This window comes from Mauremys mutica, unplaced genomic scaffold (assembly GCF_020497125.1).
Source record: "Mauremys mutica isolate MM-2020 ecotype Southern unplaced genomic scaffold, ASM2049712v1 Super-Scaffold_100270, whole genome shotgun sequence".
Classification (NCBI taxonomy): Eukaryota; Metazoa; Chordata; order Testudines; family Geoemydidae; genus Mauremys; species Mauremys mutica.
This window is the reverse complement of record NW_025423299.1, coordinates 386,903-407,005: the sequence shown is the minus strand read 5'-3', so window position 1 is coordinate 407,005 and position 20,103 is coordinate 386,903. Positions and strand designations below refer to the sequence as shown.

The following is a 20,103-nucleotide window of genomic DNA, read 5'->3' as shown; positions in this document are numbered from 1 at the left end:
GTCTGATCACAAATGTTCTGAGGGCTGGAGAAAAATGCCTTCTAGTGAGCTATTGAAAGAGCTCAACCTGATTAGCTTATCAAAAGAAGATTGAAAGGTGACTTCACTGAAGTGTTGAAGGGCTTTCATTGAGAGAATAGATTGGGTATTAAAGGGCTCTTGAATCTAGCAGAGAAAGGCATAACAAGACCCAGTGGCTGGAAGGTGAAAATAGACAAATTCATATTACAAATAAGACAGAAATATTCAACAGTGAGGATGATCCACCACAGGAACAAGCTACCACTGAAATTGGTGGATTCTTCATCTCCTGATGTCATTTAATGAACCCTTTCTGGAATGTGTTTGCTCCAAAAGTAGCTCTTCTGTCATACAGGAGGTGTGTGATATGCAGGGGGTCAGATTAGATGCTCTAATGGTCTCTTCTGGCCATAAAGTTTACTAATTTCTGAAAAACTGAGTGTAGCATTGGGAGCAGCATCTGATGTTTTCCTGTCTAGCCGGCTTGCTGCCTAGAACAAACGCTCCTTGAGTGGGGTGATCCACAGGGAGTAGCTCAAACCTCCAAAGTGCCTGGCCAGGGGCAGGACATTAGCACAGCAAGGGAGGGGTGTGGCAGTGACATCACAAAGGCCTTTTGCAGGACCTCAGACTATTGGTCAAAGGTGGTGGGAGGTGGTGACCTCACAGAGAGATGTGACATCAGCCAGGCAGGACAGGGGAGAGGGGCCAGGGAAACCTCAGAGACCCCTGTGGCTTTGCTTCAGCAAGTCTCCTTCTCCAGGTCTCTCTTTGAGGACTGAGAGAGTATTCGGGTTCAGGTACGTGAGCGCCAAGAGGAACCTCTTTCGAGTTTTCTCCTCCCCTTTTAGTGATTTTACTAGAAAACAGCCGTCCCTGTTTAGAAGGTAAGAGCCTCCTCGAGGTTTGAAACCTGTTCAGTCTGAGCCATTTGGTGACAGTTGAATTCTAGGCATGGAAAACACGAGCTTAAGGAGGCAGAATTTTATTCCGCACCTGGGATTTTGTTCCATAGAATCACTGGGGACATTAGGCGTTGTCCTTTTTGTTTCACCTTTTCCTCCATCCGTCCCTCCCTCCCTCCTTTCTCTTCTTTCCAGGAGACCAATAGACATAGCCGTGGTGACAGAGGGGGCTGGGCTCCCAGGGTCTGACCTGGGCTGAGGCTGGTTCTGACCTAGAGGGGTCTATCCAGCAGGGGGCAGCGTGACCCACACACAAACCCACCAGAAGCGCTTTTCTTAGCGGATCTCCCAGGCCATCCCCCACCCTGCCCCGGGTTGGGTAACAAAGGGGCAACACAGGACTCTGGGCCGTGTCACAACCTGGCCCCAGCCCCTCGCTCCCACAAGCTGGCGAGTTGGGTAACTGCAGAGGGATTGCACGAGAGAGTCAGAGCCAGGGAGAGAACCCAGGAGTCCTGGCTCCCCCCCAACACACACTCTAACCACTGGACCCCACTCCCCTCCCAGGGCTGGAGATAAAACCCAGGAATTCTGACCACCAAACCTGCCCCCGCCCCCGGTCTGACCACTAGACCCCACACTCCCCTTTTATATTTTAGTCCCGCTGCCTCTTCTATCCACCCACCACACCTGTCCATCCCTTTGCTGCAGGTTTCTGGGGTGTCACCCCTGCTCTGCACTCCCCCAGTGCAGCCCAAGGCTTTTCCTCCCCCCAACCACACATCCTCTCCCCCTCGTGCTGGATCGTCTGCTTGGCCCCCTGTCCCCTCTCCGGGCGCGCTGTGCGGCGTGGCTGGGGATTGTGCAATGGCCCAGCACCAGGCAACACAGAACGGACACCACACGCCCTGCCCCACCTCACCTGAACTGCTCTCCAGGTGCATCGCAGCCCAGTGCCCTGCACCTGGGCCCTCCTGCCCCACAGCGGGTGAGCTGCAGCCCCACCACACTCCACAGAGGGGAGAAGGGTCAGACCAGCCAGCCCTTGTAACATGGGGAAATCACCACCGGGGTCGGTGATATGGGGACTGTGACACATGGAGAAGCAGTTGTCGCTACAGCCGGCAGAGGGCAGCACAGCATACACACACACACACACCACACACATTACTAACACAAAAATACCCACACATATCCAGCCACACACCCACACAACTGCTAACAGATGCAAACACACACAAAAATCCAGCCACACGAACACACACACCTGCACAGCCACAAACACAACCCCCCACAGCCACACACCTATGGATGGTCCCCCCAAGCAGGGCCAGGATGGAAATGGGAGGCCTGTGCCCCCAACATGGAGAATCTGGGGTGCAACCTTACTTAACGGGTCAGTCTGTCCTTTCTCTGACTCTCCCATTCCAGCTTCAACTAGCGCTTGTGGTTCATTCGTTCTTTTTCATTCCTTTCCTTCTCTAGCTTGTATGTTCTTGCTTTCTTTTTTCCCCTCTACCTTTCACGCTCTTGCTTTCTTTCCTTCTTTTTCTAATGTTTTTTCTCTCTTTATTTCTTTCTCTGCCTTTCACGTTCTTTTCACTCTCTCTCTCTCGCTGGTTATTTTTTTCACTTGCTCTTTTTCCTCGCTTCTTCCAAGCCAAGCGGGTTCTCCTCGCACACAGATTTTGACAGGTTTTCCTCCTGATCAGCAAGTGGATTAAGCTCATCTTCAGTAGAGGTGTGGCATAGCAGGGAGCAGGCTGGCCTGTGTCTTTGTGACCGTCTGCTGGCCACGCATAGGCATGGTCCTGCCCTCCTCTGGCCTTGCCCTCAGTTGCTCTGTAGCTTTTAAGGCCTGGTCTACACTCGGACTTTAATTCAAATTTAGCAGCGTTAATTCGAACTAACCGCTCAACCGTCCACACCAGGAAGCCATTTAATTCGAACTAGAGGGCTCTTTAGTTCGAATTTGGTACTCCACCCCGACAGGTGGAGTAACGCTAAATTCGACATGGCTAGCTCGAATTAGGCTAGGTGTGGATGCAAATCGAACTTAGTAGCTCCGGGAGCTATCCCACAGTGCACCACTCTGTTGACGCTCTGGACAGCAGTCAGAGCTTGGATTCTCTGACCAGCCACACAGGAAATGACCCGGGAAAATTTGAATTCATTTTCCTGTCTGGGCACTTTGAATCTGACGTCCTGGCTGGACATCGGGGCGAGCTCCGCAGCACCTGCAACGATGCAGAGCTCTCCAGCAGAGGAGTCCGGCCAATCCAAGAATAGAAAGAGGTCCCCAGCATGGACAGACCGGGAAGTCCTGGATCTGATCGGTGTGTGGGGCGAGGAGTCTGTGCTGTCGGAGCTGCGCTCCAGCAAGCGGAATGCAAAGACCTTCGAGAAGGTCTCCAAAGCAATGATAGAGAAAGGATACAGCTGGGATGCAATGCAGTGCCGCGTGAAAATCAAGGACCTGAGACAAGGCTACCAAAAAGTCAGAGCGGCAAACGGACGCTCCGGAGCCCAGCCCCAGACATGCCGCTTCTACGAGGCACTGCATGCCATTCTAGGTGGGTCTGCCACCACTGCCCCACCAGTGACCATGGACTCAGTGGATGGCATAGTGAACCTGGACAGTTCCTCCTCGATGTTCGCCGATGGGGAAGATGAGGAAGGGTCTGTGGAGGACGGCGCAGGCGACAGCGAACACAAAACCGCTTTCCCTGACAGCCAGGATCTCTTCATCACCCTCACAGAGATCCCCTACCAACCCTCCCCGGCCGTTAACCCGGACTCTGAATCAGGGGAAGGATCAGGCGGTAAGTGCTCTAAACATGTAAACATTTATTTTTTATAAAACAGGTATAAAAAAATAGAAATACTATATATAAAATTTTCAATGAAAAACTATATGAAAAGTAGGTCCACACATATAGGGATTGAACAATAATCCTCCAGGGACAATTCAAGAAAGGTCTCATTTAGGTCCTCGAAAAGCCTCCGCAGGAGGTTCCTGGGGAGAGGTGCCTTGTTGGATGCTCCGTGGAAGCACACTCTTCCGCGCCAAGACATCCTTATGTAGATGGGAATCATCGCCTCGACAAGCATGGCCGCATATGGTCCTGGTCTCTGCAGGGCTTCCCTTAGCATCCGCTCTTTGTGACTCCGAGGGACCCGCATCAGGGTGATCTCGTTCATGAAATGCTGCATCTAATTAGGGCAATTAGTGTATTGTTACTGTTGTGAATGGTTGACTTTTACTTTGCATAACAATGACCCTCGCTTAACAGCCACGTGTTGTAGGCCACATAGGAAAAGCATACATTGATCTTTCCCGTGCACTGGCGGGAGTGGCTGGAAAAGGGTCAGAGTATATGATTTCCAGATTGCCTTTAGCGGGAGGGCACAGCTATCCATTAACTGATAAGCAGAATGTACTGTAAGGCTTACCAGGACTGTCTGCTAGACGGATTCAGCTGTCTCTCCCCACTTGTCCGCTCTCCTGTGCAATGCCGCAGCCAATGAGAGCGTATTCCGAAATCTCGAACTTGGCCTGAGATCTCGTGAGACTTGTTGCCCTGTATGGTCTTGTTCAGAGAAACTGACTAGACTGTGTTCACTGTTCGCAAACATGTATCTGTTCAAGGAAATCAGTTACTTTTCCCATCACACAGCTTCGGCTCTTTCCCAGACTGCCCCGGCATCCCCCTTGCAGAGGCTGGCGCAGATTAGGCGGTGAAAGTAAAAGACTAGGGACGAGATGTTCGCGGAACTGATGGCCTGCTCCAGAGCCGAGGCGGCAGAGCAGAGACAGTGGAGGGAGACCCTATGTCAACAGCATCGCACACACATCGAACGGGAGGACAGGTGGCGGCAGGAAGACCAGCAGGCGACTCAAACGCTGCTTGGGCTAATGAGGGAGCAAACGGACATGCTCCGGCGCCTTGTTGATGTTCTGCAGGACCGCAGGCAGGAGGACAGAGCCCCCCTGCAGTGTATCTGCAACCGCCCTCCTCCGCCAAGAAGTCCTGCCCCCCCCACCCAAAAGTACAAGACGGAGGGGCGGTAGGGGCCGTGAGAACTGTCACTGCACCACTGCATAGAGCTAATGTACCACACACCTCTCACGCTATAAATTTGTAGAAGTGCTTCCCTTACAGGCTCACCCAGTCCCAAATCCAAGTTTCATCCCCCCACTGTGTATTAGATTATTAAAAGCTGTTTGCTGTTATTCACTGTTTCGGTCACGTCTTTCGTGTCAGAGGATTTTTTTGTGTATGGGGGGGTAGTGGATTTATAATTGCACGGTATAGCCTACATTACCAGGGTACAGACTTGGGGGCATGATCAACTGCAGGGCACACACACACTGCAGTCAGTAGGCACCAGGGTCACTCTGTGTGGTGTATGCTGCCCCGGGTCATTCTGTGATGTGTATGCTTGTCCAGGGTCCTAGCGCCTGCCACCCCCTTAATGTTAAGGCACGCTGCCCTTACCATGCACTTCCACCGTAGCAATGAGCCTCTCCGCTGCCCTGAGCCCCAACAAGAGCCCTCATCCACGGACAGATACTCACCCTTCCCCCACACCCCTCACCCCTTCCTACGCCCAAACCCGCAGCCCACTGCCGTCATCCAAACCCCTATCCAAAGAAGGCACCACTCGCCCCTTCCTGCAAACCCACCCCTTCCTGCAATCCCTCCCCTCCATGCACAACCACTTGCAACCGTCCCCCACCCCAGAGACCTATGTAGGAGCAGGAGGATGTCATTCCTCTATGGAACAAGCGGTCTGTACATCAGTGCACACCGTGCCCAGCACAGTATGCGTCCATGTTTCAACACCTGAACAGAAATGCAAAGTAAAACAAACATTTATTAATAATGAGTGTAACAATTAATTTGCTTTAAAACGTGCTTTGGAAGTGGGGGAAACTTGGAGAACGGGGTATGTAACCGCAGATCTCACTCAACACATAGAGACACAGGCCCAGGGTCAGTTTCTCTTGAAAGCAAGTGGAGAGTCATAGGTTACCCTGCTCTCCAAGGAAACTTGCTTTCAAAGCCTCCCGGATACACAGCGCTTCCCGCTGGGATATTCTCTCGGCACGGGTGTCTGGCTGAGCGTAAACTGCAGCCAGACGATTTGCCTCAACCTCCCATCCGGACAAAAAGGTCTCGCCCTTGCTCTCACAGAGATTGTGTAGCACACAGCAAGCAGCAATAACTACGGGGATATTCTTTTCGCTGATGTCCGAGCGAGTCAGTAAGCTCCGCCATCTCCCCTTGAGACGTCCGAAAGCACACTCCACCACCATTCTGCACTTGCTCAGCCGGTAGTTGAAGAGTTCCCTCTCTCTGTCCAAGGCGCCTGTATAGGGCTTCATGAGCCAGGGCATTAGCGGGTAGGCTGGGTCCCCGAGGATCACTGTAGGCATCTGCACATCCCCAACCATTAGTTTGTGTTCCGGGAAGAAAGTACCTGCCTGGAGACGTTTAAACAGACCAGAGTTCCTGAACACACGCGCGTCATGAACCTTGCCTGCCCACCCAAGGAAGATGTTGGTAAACCGTCCCCTATGGTCTACCAGTGCTTGCAGCACCATTGAAAAGTAGCCCTTTCGGTTAATGTACTCGCTGGCCTGGTGGGCTGGTGCCAGGATAGGGATGTGAGTCCCATCTATAGCCCCACCGCAGTTTGGGAATCCCATCGCGGCGAAGCCATCTATGATGTCCTGGACGTTTCCGAGAGTCACTACCTTTGAGAGCAGTTGCTCAACGATTGCGTGGGCTACTTCAATCACAGCAACCCCCACGGTAGATTTGCCCACGCCAAAGTGGTTCGCTACTGACCGGTAGCTGTCTGGCGTTGCAAGTTTCCAGAGGGCTATGGCCACTCGCTTCTGCACACTCAGGGCTGCTCGCATCCGGGTGTCCTGGCGCTTCAGGGCAGGGGACAGCAAGTCACACAGTTCAAGGAAAGTGCCCTTACGCATCCTGAAGTTTTGCAGCCACTGTGATTCATCCCAGACCTGCAGCACTATGCGGTCCCACCAGTCCGTGCTTGTTTCCCGGGCCCAGAATCGCCGTTCCACACCATGAACTTGACCCATTGCCACCATGATCTCCACGGCGAGGCGTACCCTGCTTTGTGAGAGGTCTTCGCCACTCTCCTCACCGCGCTGCCGGAGCCTCCTCGCCCGATTTCTCAGCAGCTGACTGTGGAAGAGGTGGACGATAAGGTGCGAGGAGTTGACAACGGCCATAAGTGCAGCGATGATCGCAGCGGGCTCCATGCTCGCAGTGCTGTGGCGTACGCGCTGTAACTGACAAGAGAAGGGCGCGAACAGATTTCCCGCCGGAGCTTTCAGGGAGGGAGGGCGTGATTGACGGTTCAATGACAACAGTTACCCAAAAGCACCCTCGACACATTTTTCCCCCAGGAGGCATTGGGAGCTCTACCCAGCATTCCAATGGGCAGCGGGGACTGCGGGAACTGTGGGATAGCTTCCCACAGTGCACCGCTTCCAAAGTCGACGCCAGCCCCGTTACTGTGGACTCAGAAATTCGAATTAGTGTATTTACTGTGGATACACAAATTCGACTTCATAAGGTCGAATCCACAAATTCGACTTAAGTAGATTCGAAATAGTCTTGTAGTGTAGACAAGGCCTAAGTCTTCCCTTGGAGCTGTCAGCACCAGCCGCCTCTGCTCCAGGTGCCCAGAGGAGGAGAGGTGTTGGGCTCCAGCCTGGGACTCTGCCTCCCTCCTGCCTAGCCCTGACTATGAAGCCTGGCCCTGGCCCTCCTTCCTTCAAGTGCCAGGTGGGCAAGAGGTAACATGTGGCTGCAAGCAACATGGCTAAACTTGTGGGCCTCATGTGAAGCAGCAAGAATCCCAACCACCTGGTCAAACCACAGGCATCAAGGTAACAAATTCTAGAGCCCCCAACCAATTTTGGCCATCACGACCCAAGACCTGGCTCCAGTGGGCAAGTCACCCAGCAGGAGGGGAAAGATTTGCTCTTGCACAGCTGGAGACAGGGAAGTTGAGCACTGTGAGCTCCAGGGCTTTACCACAAACCAACACAAAGTCCCACTGAGAGTTGAACTCAGATTGCAGGATTCAGAGTCCTGAGTGCTGCCCATTACACCATGGGACCAGCTCATACTTCCTTTGCTGCACATCGGTGACCCTCACAGGGCTGGCTCATGTAAGGGACTGTTGGCCCCTTACTAAAACTTAGTGAGGGGTTTGGTTGGCTAGTTCCCAGTCCCAATAGAAGGGAGAAGGGTTGATGAGAAATCAGGCTCCTGAGACTGACTGTCCCCAGGGGCAATGGGGAGAGGCCAAAGCTCCAAGTTAGCCGCACTGACAGGCCAGGCAGTGTAATGAGGGAGTCACCAGGCCAGGGAGTCCCATCCTCCATGGGAGCTGGAACTGCCTGGGCCAGAGTGGGGCAGAGCTAAGGAGAGAGCAGGAGCCCGAGAAGAGCCGGGGAGCAGAGCTGCACCAGCCGGGGAGAACCAGAGCAGATCTGTGCTGGGAGCCGAGCCGCAGCAGCACGAGCCGTAGAAGCTGCCCAGGGAGCAGATCTGTGCTGGGAGAAGAGCTGCAGCAAGCGGAGCCAGAGGAGCAGCCCAGGGAGCTGGAGGCAGAGCCGCAGCAGCACTGGGGCTGGAGGTGGGTGCAGTGAGCAGCGTGGGAGAGCGAGGGGGACCCTGGGCAGAAGGCCCAGTGCAAGGAGATGCCACCCCTCAAGAGATCTTGCAGGCCAGACTTTTGGGGGTGGGGGGATCATATCCCGTACATGGGGGCTGACACTGGGAACAAGGGCCTGTCACCTAGAGCATGTGGCCACTGCCAGAGCAAGTGTCCAGCCCGTGGTGTCCCTGCAGCACAGCCAGGGCCTGGGGAGGAGGCCTGGGACATGTGAGGGAGAGACTGTGACCTGCCCTGACCCTCCAGAGACGCTGGTTGTGATCTCCCTGCGCCACAGAACAGGGTGACGTGTTTTCCTTTCCCATCTTTCCTTATGTTTTACATTGATTGCTGGGTAATAAATGGTGTTTGCTTGAAGCACATGCAATGCGGAGTGGGTCAGGGAAGTGCCCAGAGTGGGGACCCTGTAGCCCTGTTCAAGTGATCATGGCAAGATCGGGGGTCATCAAACCCCCCAGGATTCCTGGGCCCAGCCTTGTTGGGGTTACGAGGTCTCTGCCACACAGGAGAGTAGAAAGAGCGTCCTTGGGGTCAGGCAGCCTCTGGGCTCAGATCCTTCACGTATAAGCCAGGGAAGTTCCCCACAGCAGTAGGACCAGAGCCCCCTTTACACTTGTCCTCTGTCCTCATTGCTTCTCTGCAGCTGCTCCCTCTCTCTCCCACACCCACCTCTGCTGCTCCCCCTCTGGGCTTTCTCAGCACCTGGCCCTACAGCGCTTCCTGCCAGCCAGAGACTGTGCTTTCTACGCCTGCTCCTGTGGATGTGGATGTGGCCTCTCTCCTGATTACAAAGGAACTGTTCCAGGAAATGGCCATGGCTTCTGGGAATCCGCATGTGGCTGTGAACAGTATTTGGCTCCTGGCACACAAGGCAACTTAAAAAGCTGAGCGCCCAGACAGGGGCTTGAACCCTGGACCCTAAGACGAAGAGCCTGATGCTCTACCAACTGAGCTACCTGGATTTGTTGAGAAAAATCTTCACCATTCACCACAAGAGTGAGCAGGCAGGCAAAACAGAGGCACAAAAAGTCCCCAAAACCCCTCCTCTTTTTCTGCACAGCCACTGTCTGTCAGCAGGATTCCTCCTCCTCAGGGAGACTAAATCTAAGCACCTAGACAGCCGGTCCGTCCGCTGCACCCCAATCCCTCAGGCCTGAGCCTCCCTGCCAAAGCCCTGCACCTGGCTCCAGAGAATTAAGTCTCACGTGTCACTGGGAACTCGACTTCTTGTGCCCAGAGAATCTCTGCCCCCTCAGTAGATGACCCAAGAAACACAGTGTCCGCCTTTTCCAAAGAAGTGTTGGAAGTGGTTTTTCTCACGTGACCTAATGGATACGGTGTCTGACTTTGGATCAGGCAATTGAGGGTCCAAGTCCTTTTGTTGTTGTCTTTGTTCAGTTTTACCTTTGTGCTGAACGTCCTGCTCCCTTCAGGGCTGGAACCTCTTCTTGGCTGCTCAGGCCAATGCTCTGGCTTCAGCTAGAGCCCCGGGAAGGAGTTGGGGGTTGGGTGTCACAAAGGCTGGGGCATGAGCCCAAGGTGCTTCCAGTCTCGCCTTTGCCCTTCCTGACTTGCCAAAGAAAATGGGCGGCTGCCCGGGCTAGAGTGTGGAGCAGTTTCCCTCTTCCAAATGTGCCCCTGTCCCTGTGCTTGAGGGGGTTGCTACATAGCGCCTTGGGAGCCTGGGTGTTTCTCTGCTTCTCACCAGCTGGGGAAAAGCCTTTTGGGGAAAAATCTCCTTCCCCACTGCCAAAGTCAGCACCTTGAGTGGGAACGGTCAGAGGCTCCACCAGGGGGGCTGGTCCTGCTTTCCTACCATCTTCTGATGTTGGCCACAGAGCAACTGGCCTGTGGGTGGCTTTCAGTGGGTGTTTGGCATTGCAGGGAGCAGGCTGGCCAGTGTCTTTGTGGCTGTCTGCTGGCCATGCATAGGCATGGTCCTGCCCTCCTCTTGCCCTGCCCTCGGTTGCTCTGTGGCTTTTAAACCTTCCCTTGGAGCTGTCAGCACCAGCCGCCTCTGCTCTAGGTGCCCAGAGGAGGAGAGGTGTGTGGGGCTCCAGCCTGGGACTCTGCCTCCCTCCTGCCTAGCCCTGACTATGAAGCCTGGCCCTGGCCCTCCTTTCTTCAAGCACCATGTGGGCAAGAGGAAGAGTGTGACAGCTGCAGGGACCAAAGTTGTGGACATCAGGTGAAGCAGCGAGAAACAACCAGCCGGTCAACCCGCAGGAATCTCTAGCCAGACTGTTAAGTTCTAGGACCCCAACCTATAGCGACCAATCCATTGAATCAACTGGACCAAAGACCTATCTCCAGTGGGCATCAGTCAGGGCTGTCTCCTGCAATTTTGCTGCCCCCAGTGGCGAAAAAAAAAGGCTGCGATCAGCGGCACTTCGGTGGCAGCTCTACCACCGACACTTCATTCTTCAATGGTGATTCAGCAGCAGGGACCTGCTGCTGAATTGCCGCCGAAGAGCCAGACATGCTCCCTCTCTCCATTGGCAGTCCTAAGCACCTGCTTGCTGCGCTGGTGCCGGCCCTGGCCTCAGTCACCCAGCAGGAGGGGAGCGGGGGGAACCTTACTCTAGTTCACCAAGAGAGAGGGTAGTCAAGCACATTGAGCTCTGAGGCTTTGCAGCAAACCTACCAAGAGGTCCACTAAGATTTGAATCCAGATTGCAGGATTCAGAGTCCAGAGTGCTGCCCATTACACCATGGGACCTGCTGCTAGGCCCTTTTCTGGACCCCTGTGACTCTCAGCTGGCTGGTTTGCACTCTGCACTTATTGCTTCCCACCAGCAGCTTCCTCTCACGGGACTCTCTCTCCTCCTCCAGCGACTGTGGTCCTGCTCTACCGGATCCCCGGGTCCTGCCCTGAGTCCCCACATCCCCCTGCTTTGTCTCCATTCCCTACAGGCTGCAAAAATGTCAGGGGAGGCCGCCCCCTCCCTTCACTCGGTGCTCCCGCTCATATCGGCCAGCTGGAGCCTCATCTCCTGGAACTCGGGCAGCTGTCGCTTGATCCGATCGTACAGTCACACGCTGACTGGCTCCCCTGCCTGGATGCTCTTGTGGAAATCCCACAGGCGACGCTGCAGGACTTGGCACCACTGGTTTCTTTAATGTTGCGGTGTTTGCCCGACCGCCGGAACAAAGCCGCCAACTCCTCCCACACCGACTCCCACCAATCCTCCTGGTTACCATAGAACCCTCTGATGCTTTCCTATTCTGCCAACACCGCCAGGCCTCACCCCCCTGCTCCTTTATCTTGCAAGCTCTGGATGTTCAGCTTCCAATGTCCTCTGCCCTGGGTCAGGGACAGGGGTGGTTCCAGCACCAGTGCCCCAAGCGCGTGCCTGTGACAGCAACCTGCAGGGGGGGCGGGCTGCTGGTCGCTGTGAGGGTGGCAGTCAGGCAGCCTTTGGCGGCGTGCCTGCGGGAGGTCTACCGGTCCTGCAGCTTCAGCGGCAATTCGGCGGCAGGTACACCGAAGGCGCGGGACTGGCAGACCTCCCACACACATGCCGCCAAATCTGCATTACCAGAGGATCTCCCGCAGGCATGCTGCTGAATCCGCCTTGCCAGCAGACCTCCCACAGGCATGCCACCGAACCTGCGTTACCAGAGGACCTCCTGCAGACATGCCGCCTAATCTACGTTACCAGAGGACCTCCCTCAGGCATGCCGCTGAATCTGCGTTACCAAAGGACCTCCTGCAGACATGCCGCCGAATCTGCGTTACCAGAGGACCTCCAGCAGGCATGCCGCCGAAGGCTCCCTGACTGCTGTGCTTGGGGTGGCAAAATACATAGAGCCGCCCTTGGTCAGGGAATTGCCCACATTGAGCACACGGTGAAAGCTGCGTGATCCGAACAGTCCATTGGCACCACCCTGCACTGGGTTGTCGACGTGCTCTCCTTCACAGAAATCCGGTCAGTGTGACTCCTGGCCTGTCCCCCAGAAAGGTGTATCCCCTCTGTGGCTGGAGTGAGCTCCTCTGACCTCACTACAGACCTGTGCCAGGTAGTGCTCATTGCACAAACATTTCCTCTGACAGTTGGGAAAACGGGACCAGTGGTCCTCAGGCCAGCTGACACAATTAAAATCCCCCCCTGCCCAGACCAAACATCGTGTTGTCCAGAGGAAGGGAGCTAGTCCCTTCCATTGATCTTCCCGTTCACGCCTTAACAGGGAACCATACACACTTTCCACAGAGCACAAAATCTACCAGTAATGCCCTCCAGCACCTTCTGTGAAAAACAAGACTACAACCCCATGGTTCTTCCCTGGCCAGGAGGACCAGAGAGATGGGCCCTTCCTCCAATCACCCTCTGCCCATCATGCTACCCTAAAGTCATGAATGTGCATGGCACTGGGCATCAAGCACCTCCTCCTGGGCCCCCAAACCCCTGCCATCTTCCACATGGCCACTTTTACAGATGCCCCTTCCCTGGTACTGCCCTTGCTCAGCTGCACAGAGGAGTTTTCATCCCCAATCCCTGCCTAGCAGCCCTCTGGCACCATTCCTGAGGGCTGCCTTGCCTCACTCTTTTCCTGAGATATTGAGAAAGACAGCTCTCATCCTTAAAGGTCAGGTGGGCCAACTAGCAGAAGAAGCCCACACTATCTTTTCCTACTGCAGAGCCCAAGCTCAGGGACTCACCTTGGGTGCAGGGACTGCTGTGCTCCCAGAAAACAAGCCAGCACTGCACAAAGAGGGATCAAAGGGCCTACCAAAGCCTGGGATTGAACCAGGGACTTTTAGATCTTCAGTCTAACACTCTCCCAACTGAGTTACTTTGGCAGCTATAGAGCAGCATTTTGGCCTGTTGCTTCTCTGCCTGGGATGTTTTTGCAGCAGTTGCACACAAAAAGGACGTCATTGTGAGCAGCCCTTGAAGGCAAGAGTCACTTTTGCCTGCCTTGCTCAGCTTGACTTGCTTCCTCACCCTATTCCTGCCTGAGTTCCGGGTTGACCTGGTGGCAGAAGAGGACTGGGGGCCAGTGGCAGGGGCGGCTCCAGGCCCCAGCACACCAAGTGCGTGCTTGGGGCGGCAAGCCGCGGGGGGGCGCTCTGCTGGCGCCGCGAGGGCGACAGGCAGGCTGCCTCCCACAGGCGTGCCTGCGGAGGGTCCGCTGGTCCCGCAGTTCCGGCGGGCCTCCCACGGGCGTGCCTCCAAAGCCACGGGACCAGCGGACCCTCTGCAGACAAGCCACCGAAGGTAGCCTGCCTGCCATGCTTGGGGCGGCAAAATGCCTAGAGCCGCCCTTGGCCAGTGGACCGTGGTGAAAGTTGAGCTGGACCCTGAGCTAGACTAGCTAACTGTTGGTTGCATGAGAGACACTGTCCCAAAGCAGGACTAATGCTTAGAGCTGGTTATCAGTGATTTCAAATCTGTTGGTCTGCAGCAAGACTCTCCATTGAGTCTTAACCAGCTCTGTTATTACACAGGGAAGAACAAAAGAGTCAAATGGTGCCTGGAACCCTTAGGAAGAATCCACCCCACCAAGTACAACACTTGTCGCTACCTGCTCTCAGCTGCACTGAGAATGTTTTGGGGTCACTCCTTGCCTGTATCAACCTAGGGGGTCTTGGAAAATTATAATTAACAGGTGCTCCAGTGGCGCAATTGGTTAGCCCACAGTACTTATACGGCAGTCCTGAGAGGAGCTATGCTGAGGTTGTGAATTCAAACCTCACCTGGAGCACTGGTTTTCATTAGCCAAGTGGTGTCACTCCCTCATTTGGCCCTGTGGGATGTAAAATTCCAGCCCTGGGACACTGAGGAGGGGAGGAGGCAGAAATGCCCCTTTCACTTATTACCTCCTCTCCAGAGCACAGGTGAGAATTTACAATCCTTTCTCTCCCCCAGCCCCTGTGCCAGGATCCCTCAAGCAGAGCCTGGAGTCCTGCCCCTGGCGTCTGTACTATTGACAAAGACTAAGTGACAGGGACAAAACACTCAAATCCCGCCTGGTGCGGGGAGCCAGGTTTGCTCTTCAAATTCTGTCGTTGGTACGTTTCCAGGCCTGGGAATGTCCCACAACAGCATTTAATGGGAAGCTGCCTGCAGAACAGTTACACTGCACAGAGCTCCTGTGGAGGAGGGGTGGGAATTAGTAACATTTTGAGGATCGTTTAGGAAATGAGCCTTTGCTGACAGGGTTTGTCTCTGTTCATATTTCACCTTCAGGTGTTATGTTGAGGGATCTTTAGTGTATTTTTGTGAGGTTAATAACTATCTCCTCAACTTTATTTACTCAACTTAAAAATTGGTGTCACCTGATTTTTGCATCTCCCTGTGACAATACAACTGACACGTGTGGCTTTCTACAGGGGGTCATGATGTTATAGTTGGAGAATTCAGTCTCTGTACTTCTAGAGGAGGGGGGTGTTGCTTTTTTACAGCTGCCTCACGTCCAGGCACACTGGGCTATTAGCTGCACCCACTGTCTTTGCCAGGGGCCCCTGCTGAACCCTGGGCGGCTGCACTGCCGTCCTGGGGTGACTCTGCAGGGGGAGAAGCTGCTGTGGAGCAATGTCGAGCAGGTGCAGGAAGGAGACGGGGTCACTATTCACATTCTGACCTGCACAGTTTTCCAAATTTGGGAATAGATTCATAGATTCATAGACTTAAGGTCAGAAGGGACCATTATGATCATCTAGTCTCACATCCTGCACAATGCAGGCCACAGAATCTCACCCATCCACTCCTGTAAGAAATCCCTGACCTATGTCTGAGTTATTGAAGTCCTCAAATCGTGGCTTAAAGACCTCAAGGTGCAGGGAATCCTCCAGCAAGGGACCCCGTGCCCCATGCTCCAGAGGAAGGCGAATGTCCGAGAACAATTCTAAGGGGAAGGTGAATGCAGAGCAATGACACTGGCGTTGCCCAGACTTCCAATGGGGGCAGCGTGGAAATTAATAATGGGAAGATCATTTGTGAAATTAGTCGTCACTGACAAGATTTGTCTCTGTTCCTATTTCACGCTGTGGTGTTAGTTAGAGGAATCAGTACAGATTTTTACTATATTAATTAAACACTTAATTTTATTTACCCAAGCCAAAAACTTAGTGTCACTTATTTTTTCTCTGTCCTAGCAAGAATGAATTGAATGTTGTGACTTTCTGGAAAGTGCAGCGAGATTAAATGTGGGAAATTCAGTCTGTGTGTTTGTGAGCTGATGTTTTCCTCTCACAAGTCAGTGCCTGCATTGAAATACCAAGAGGGATCTAAGGGCTGGTGTACGCTGGGCACTTCACTGGCAGAGCGACGTCTCTCAGGGTGTGACCCACCCCCAAACCCATAGAGTTAAGGTGACCTAAGCCCGGGTTAGATAGTGCTAATTAAAAGGAAGAATTGTTCTGTCTATGCAGACATTACACAGATGGGAAAACCCCACCAGTCACTGTCTACTCCAAAGTGCTATAGCAGTGCCAGAGCAGCATTTTAAGTGTAGACAGAGTGAAAATAGATCTGGCTCCAGTTTGCACTGTGGATGCTCAGGAACTAAGCCTACAATAATAACAACAACAAGCTTTCGTAGTTGGCAGGATTTGAACCTGCGCAGGGAGACCCCAATGGATTTCTAGTCCATCGCCTTAACCACTCGGCCACAACTACTTGATGCATACTTTTTTTATTACATGATGATTCTGTTCTCACTGAATTGTCACTTCAAATTGCTCAGACCAGCTTCCCCAGCACACTCATGACTGCACATCAGTGTAAGTGTGTCCTTGGGTGAACAGTGAGAATTCCTGCCCATTTCCCTTCCGGCTGGAGCAGGATGAGAGTGTGTCTGTGTGAATGACATTGCTGTAGATTGTTGTTCATTCCCCACTCTGACAATTCAGACAGTCCCTTTCCTAGTCAAATCTCCAGCACATCGTTCCAATAGCAGGTGGCAGGATTTCTCTGGGGCACTGAAATATTTCTGGGGGCTGGTGCGTGAACTCAGCCTTGCATTCCACCCTTGATGTTTCATGGACTAACTACAGCAGCAGAAAGAAAGAGCCGAGCCAATATCTCCCTGGCAGGGATGCAGGTGCTACGTCCCCTCTGTCTGACCATCGCCACTGCAGGAGAGAAGGGTTCACTGGAATCGAATGCCCTGGCTCAGAGCAGAGACACAGGAAGATGTTGCTGTTCATGGATCTGTGCAAAGGAAATTGTGTCTCTGTGTGAAATTGAGGCGGGAAATGAAACATCCACATGGTGGCCCAATGCTCTAGGGAATGTGGGTGAAGGACTCGGGCTGAGAAATGATCTAACAGGGGTTTGTATCAATTTATTGCCCCGATTAAAATCTATGGCTAAAAGGCAGCCACTGTTGTTAGTACTTGTACCTGTGTAGGGACACCCCAGTGGGTGTCAAGTCCATTGCCTTCACCAGGGGCAGTCAATTATTTTATCAAGGTACAAATTTCTTGGCGAAGGCCTAGACTCCAGAGAAAACAATACACTGCTGATAAGAAGAAGTACATCAAAAGATTTTGCAGCCACCATGGGCATAACTATGATGTGTCGTGTTTCACTCTTTATACCTGGCGCCACCTCCTTTCCCTTTAGCCTTGTAGTTGACCAAGGGCAAAGCTGAACATCTCCTCAGATACCAGGGAGTGTTTATGTCCATTCCTGTGAGCTACACAGGGGTTTGATGTTGCTGCTTTCAGTCCTCCGGCTCTGCCGGGATAAGGAACAATTCAGGCTGTCACTGAACTGAAGGAGGAAGATCAGTTTGTGACAGGGAGAGGGACGCCTCCTCTTAAAGGTGTTTGTCTGGCTGGCAGCCCTGGTCCCCAGGTCTCGCCCGTGGGGCTCCGGCAGTTTTGGGACCGGGTCACTCCCTTGGCCACACCGGCCACCCCCAGGCGCTTCCCCCCAGGGGCCCCGTCAGTGCAGCGGAGCTGAGCAGCATCTGCCTGCTCGTTCAGTGGCTGCCGGCCCCTCTGCATGGCAGGGCAGGGTGGGTCTGTACCTCCGCGCACTGCTCCCGCCCCGAGCCCCTGCAGCCAATGGGACGCTGTGGGGATGATGCCTGGGGGCAGCAGAACATGGAGGCCCCCCAGCCTGCCCTGCTTTGGAGCCCCAGGTAAGCGCCACACCCCTGACTCCCTCCGAGAGCCTGCAACACCATCCCCTCCCCACATACCCCCTCCTCCCCGCAAACTCCCTCCCAGAGCCTGCACCCCGGTCCACACACGCCTGCCCCCAACTCCCTCCCACAGCCTGTGCCCCCTCCCTCCACACAAACCCTCCCGCCTGCCCCAATCTCCCTCCCAGAGCCTGCACCCCCACCCCTCCTCCTGTTCCCCCACCCCCTGTCCCAGCCCAGAGCCTGCACCCAGCACCCAAACTCCCAGAGCCATACAAGGAATTTTTGTGCCCGAGGCAAGGGCCAGCTCCAGGCTCTTTGGCTGCGGGTCCTTGAGTTCCTGTCAGAGGGAAGGACCTGCCACTGAATTGCCACCGCCGCTTCATTCATCCTTCGGTGGCAGTTCAGCAGCGGGTCCCTGAGTCCCTCTCGGAGAGAAGGACCCACTGCCGAATTGCTGCCGAAGAAGTGGCAGCAGTAGAGCTGCCGCCGAAGTGCCGCTGATCGTGGTAGAGCTGCGCCCCTCCACTTTGCGCACCCGAGGCAAGTGCCTCACTCGCCTCGCCCATGTTACAGCGCTGCAAACTCCATCCCAGAGCCTGCACCCCAGAACCCCTACCCCACCCAAACTCCCTCCCAGAGCCTTAGGCAGGTGGAGGGTGGAGTTTTGGGCAGTATGAGTGACATTATTGGCCCACTGGGAGGACTGGAGGACTGGCACCGGCCCTAAGGTAAATTGAGGTTGAGACCCTGCTTTAAGGGATTGGAGCAATGCTGGAGAGACTGACGGGCAGGGAGCTGGGGAGCTGTGTGTGCTCCAAGGAGAGTTGTTGTTGTGCTCTGGTGACACAGAGCGGGGGTGGGGAGTTTGTAAGCTGTGGTGTTTGTACAGAGAGAAAGTTTACTAACCCCCAGGTTAAAAACTGGCCCTGCTCTGGGCTATACATGACACTCTTTGTTGAGAGTATAGCTCAGTGGGTGAATGTTTCGCTGCAGCGTAATGACTTCCTAGCTCCAATCCAAGTGATTCCCTTTAAAAACTTTTTCGAATAAAAATCGATTTCCAGACCCATCTCCAGTATGTTCAGGAGTTCTCTGAATGGGGGCGGGGGGTTGAAATGAATTTAAACTCTCAGCATTTTCCTGTGCAAATGAATAAAGACCTAGCAGAGCTGTCCAGCAGCTGAAATCAGTTCCAGTCCTCGGCGTCTCTAAGAGGGACACTCGGTAGCTGAGGCATGTGGGACACCTCTGTGGTGAGGACAGGTGAAAAAATGCTGGATTCAATGAAAGGTGAGACCATAGGAGGGGAAGGTGAATGGCAGCACCACACAGGGTCATAACACTCAGACACGGGGCTTCACTGTCACTGCCCCTGTGTTTTCCATCATTTCTATCCTAAGGAACACACCCTCCCCCTCCCCCACACACTGTCACACACAACCTTCTCCCCTTGAGCCCCATCCCACCCCTACCCCTCTCCCCCCACACGCCATGGGACACAGCCTCTCGGTGACTCACCCAGATGGGGGCTTGTCTCTGCATCTCCCCAACAGGGGAGCAGAGAGCCGAAAGGGCCACAGGAGACCAATGGAGCTAGGCAGGGATAGAAAGGACTTCCCCTCCGTTCTCTTCTCTTCTCTTCTCTTCTCTAGAGTCCCGTTAATCTCACCCATGAGACGTTCCAGCACCGGGTGGGCTCAAAGCACCAACCTTCCCCTCAGCAATGGAAGGGGGAACCAGCTCTATCACATGGAAGGAGGCTCCCCACCTCTGCTGCTGCCATCCTGCAGCCTTTAATATGGATTTGTTTTAGCTAATGCAACCCCCACACTCCACTAATCCATCCATGAAACATGGAGACAAGCTCTTGTAGGTAGTGTCCAGTGGTGCAGTGGGTTAGTGCCCAGGACTTGCAGAGTAGGGCTGAGTGGAGTCATGCTGCGGTTGTGAGTTCAAACCTCATCTACAGCACTAGTTTTCTTTAACCAAATAGCTTCTGCCAATCATTTTGCCTGCAGAAAATACAATTGCAGCTCAGAAGACACCGAGGTCCCCTTGCTTTACAGAGAGCAGGGCAGATTCCACAGATCTACCAGGCTCTGCTCTCCACCAGCCACCTGTGTCAGGAGGGGTCAGGCAGAGCCCAGAGCACTGCCCCCGACTCCCCCTCAGTCTTTGTTCCCCAAACCACCTGTGTGCTCACCCTCTTCGCTGTGAGACTCAAACCCTGCCTGGCTTTCTGTATGTCGGTGTGGTTTTCGTCTGTTGTGTTGATGTGCATGTGGGTCCTGTGTGATTTTGGTGGATGCCTTGTGTAGTTTTGTGTGTGTGTGTGTGTGTGTATGACTTTTGC

The 20,103-nt window shown here is 54.0% G+C and overlaps 3 non-coding genes across 3 annotated transcripts; all 3 read right to left on the bottom strand.

The window, feature by feature from the left end:
• Positions 1-8,019: 8,019 nt before the first annotated feature.
• TRNAQ-CUG lies at positions 8,020-8,091 on the bottom strand. Its single transcript has one exon. It is a non-coding gene; the product is annotated as a tRNA-Gln (tRNA).
• A 5,288-nt stretch (positions 8,092-13,379) lies between these two features.
• TRNAF-GAA lies at positions 13,380-13,452 on the bottom strand. The gene has a single exon. It is a non-coding gene; the product is annotated as a tRNA-Phe (tRNA).
• A 2,739-nt stretch (positions 13,453-16,191) lies between these two features.
• On the bottom strand, positions 16,192-16,273 carry TRNAS-AGA. Its single transcript has one exon. It is a non-coding gene; the product is annotated as a tRNA-Ser (tRNA).
• Between the last annotated feature and the right edge of the window lie 3,830 nt (positions 16,274-20,103).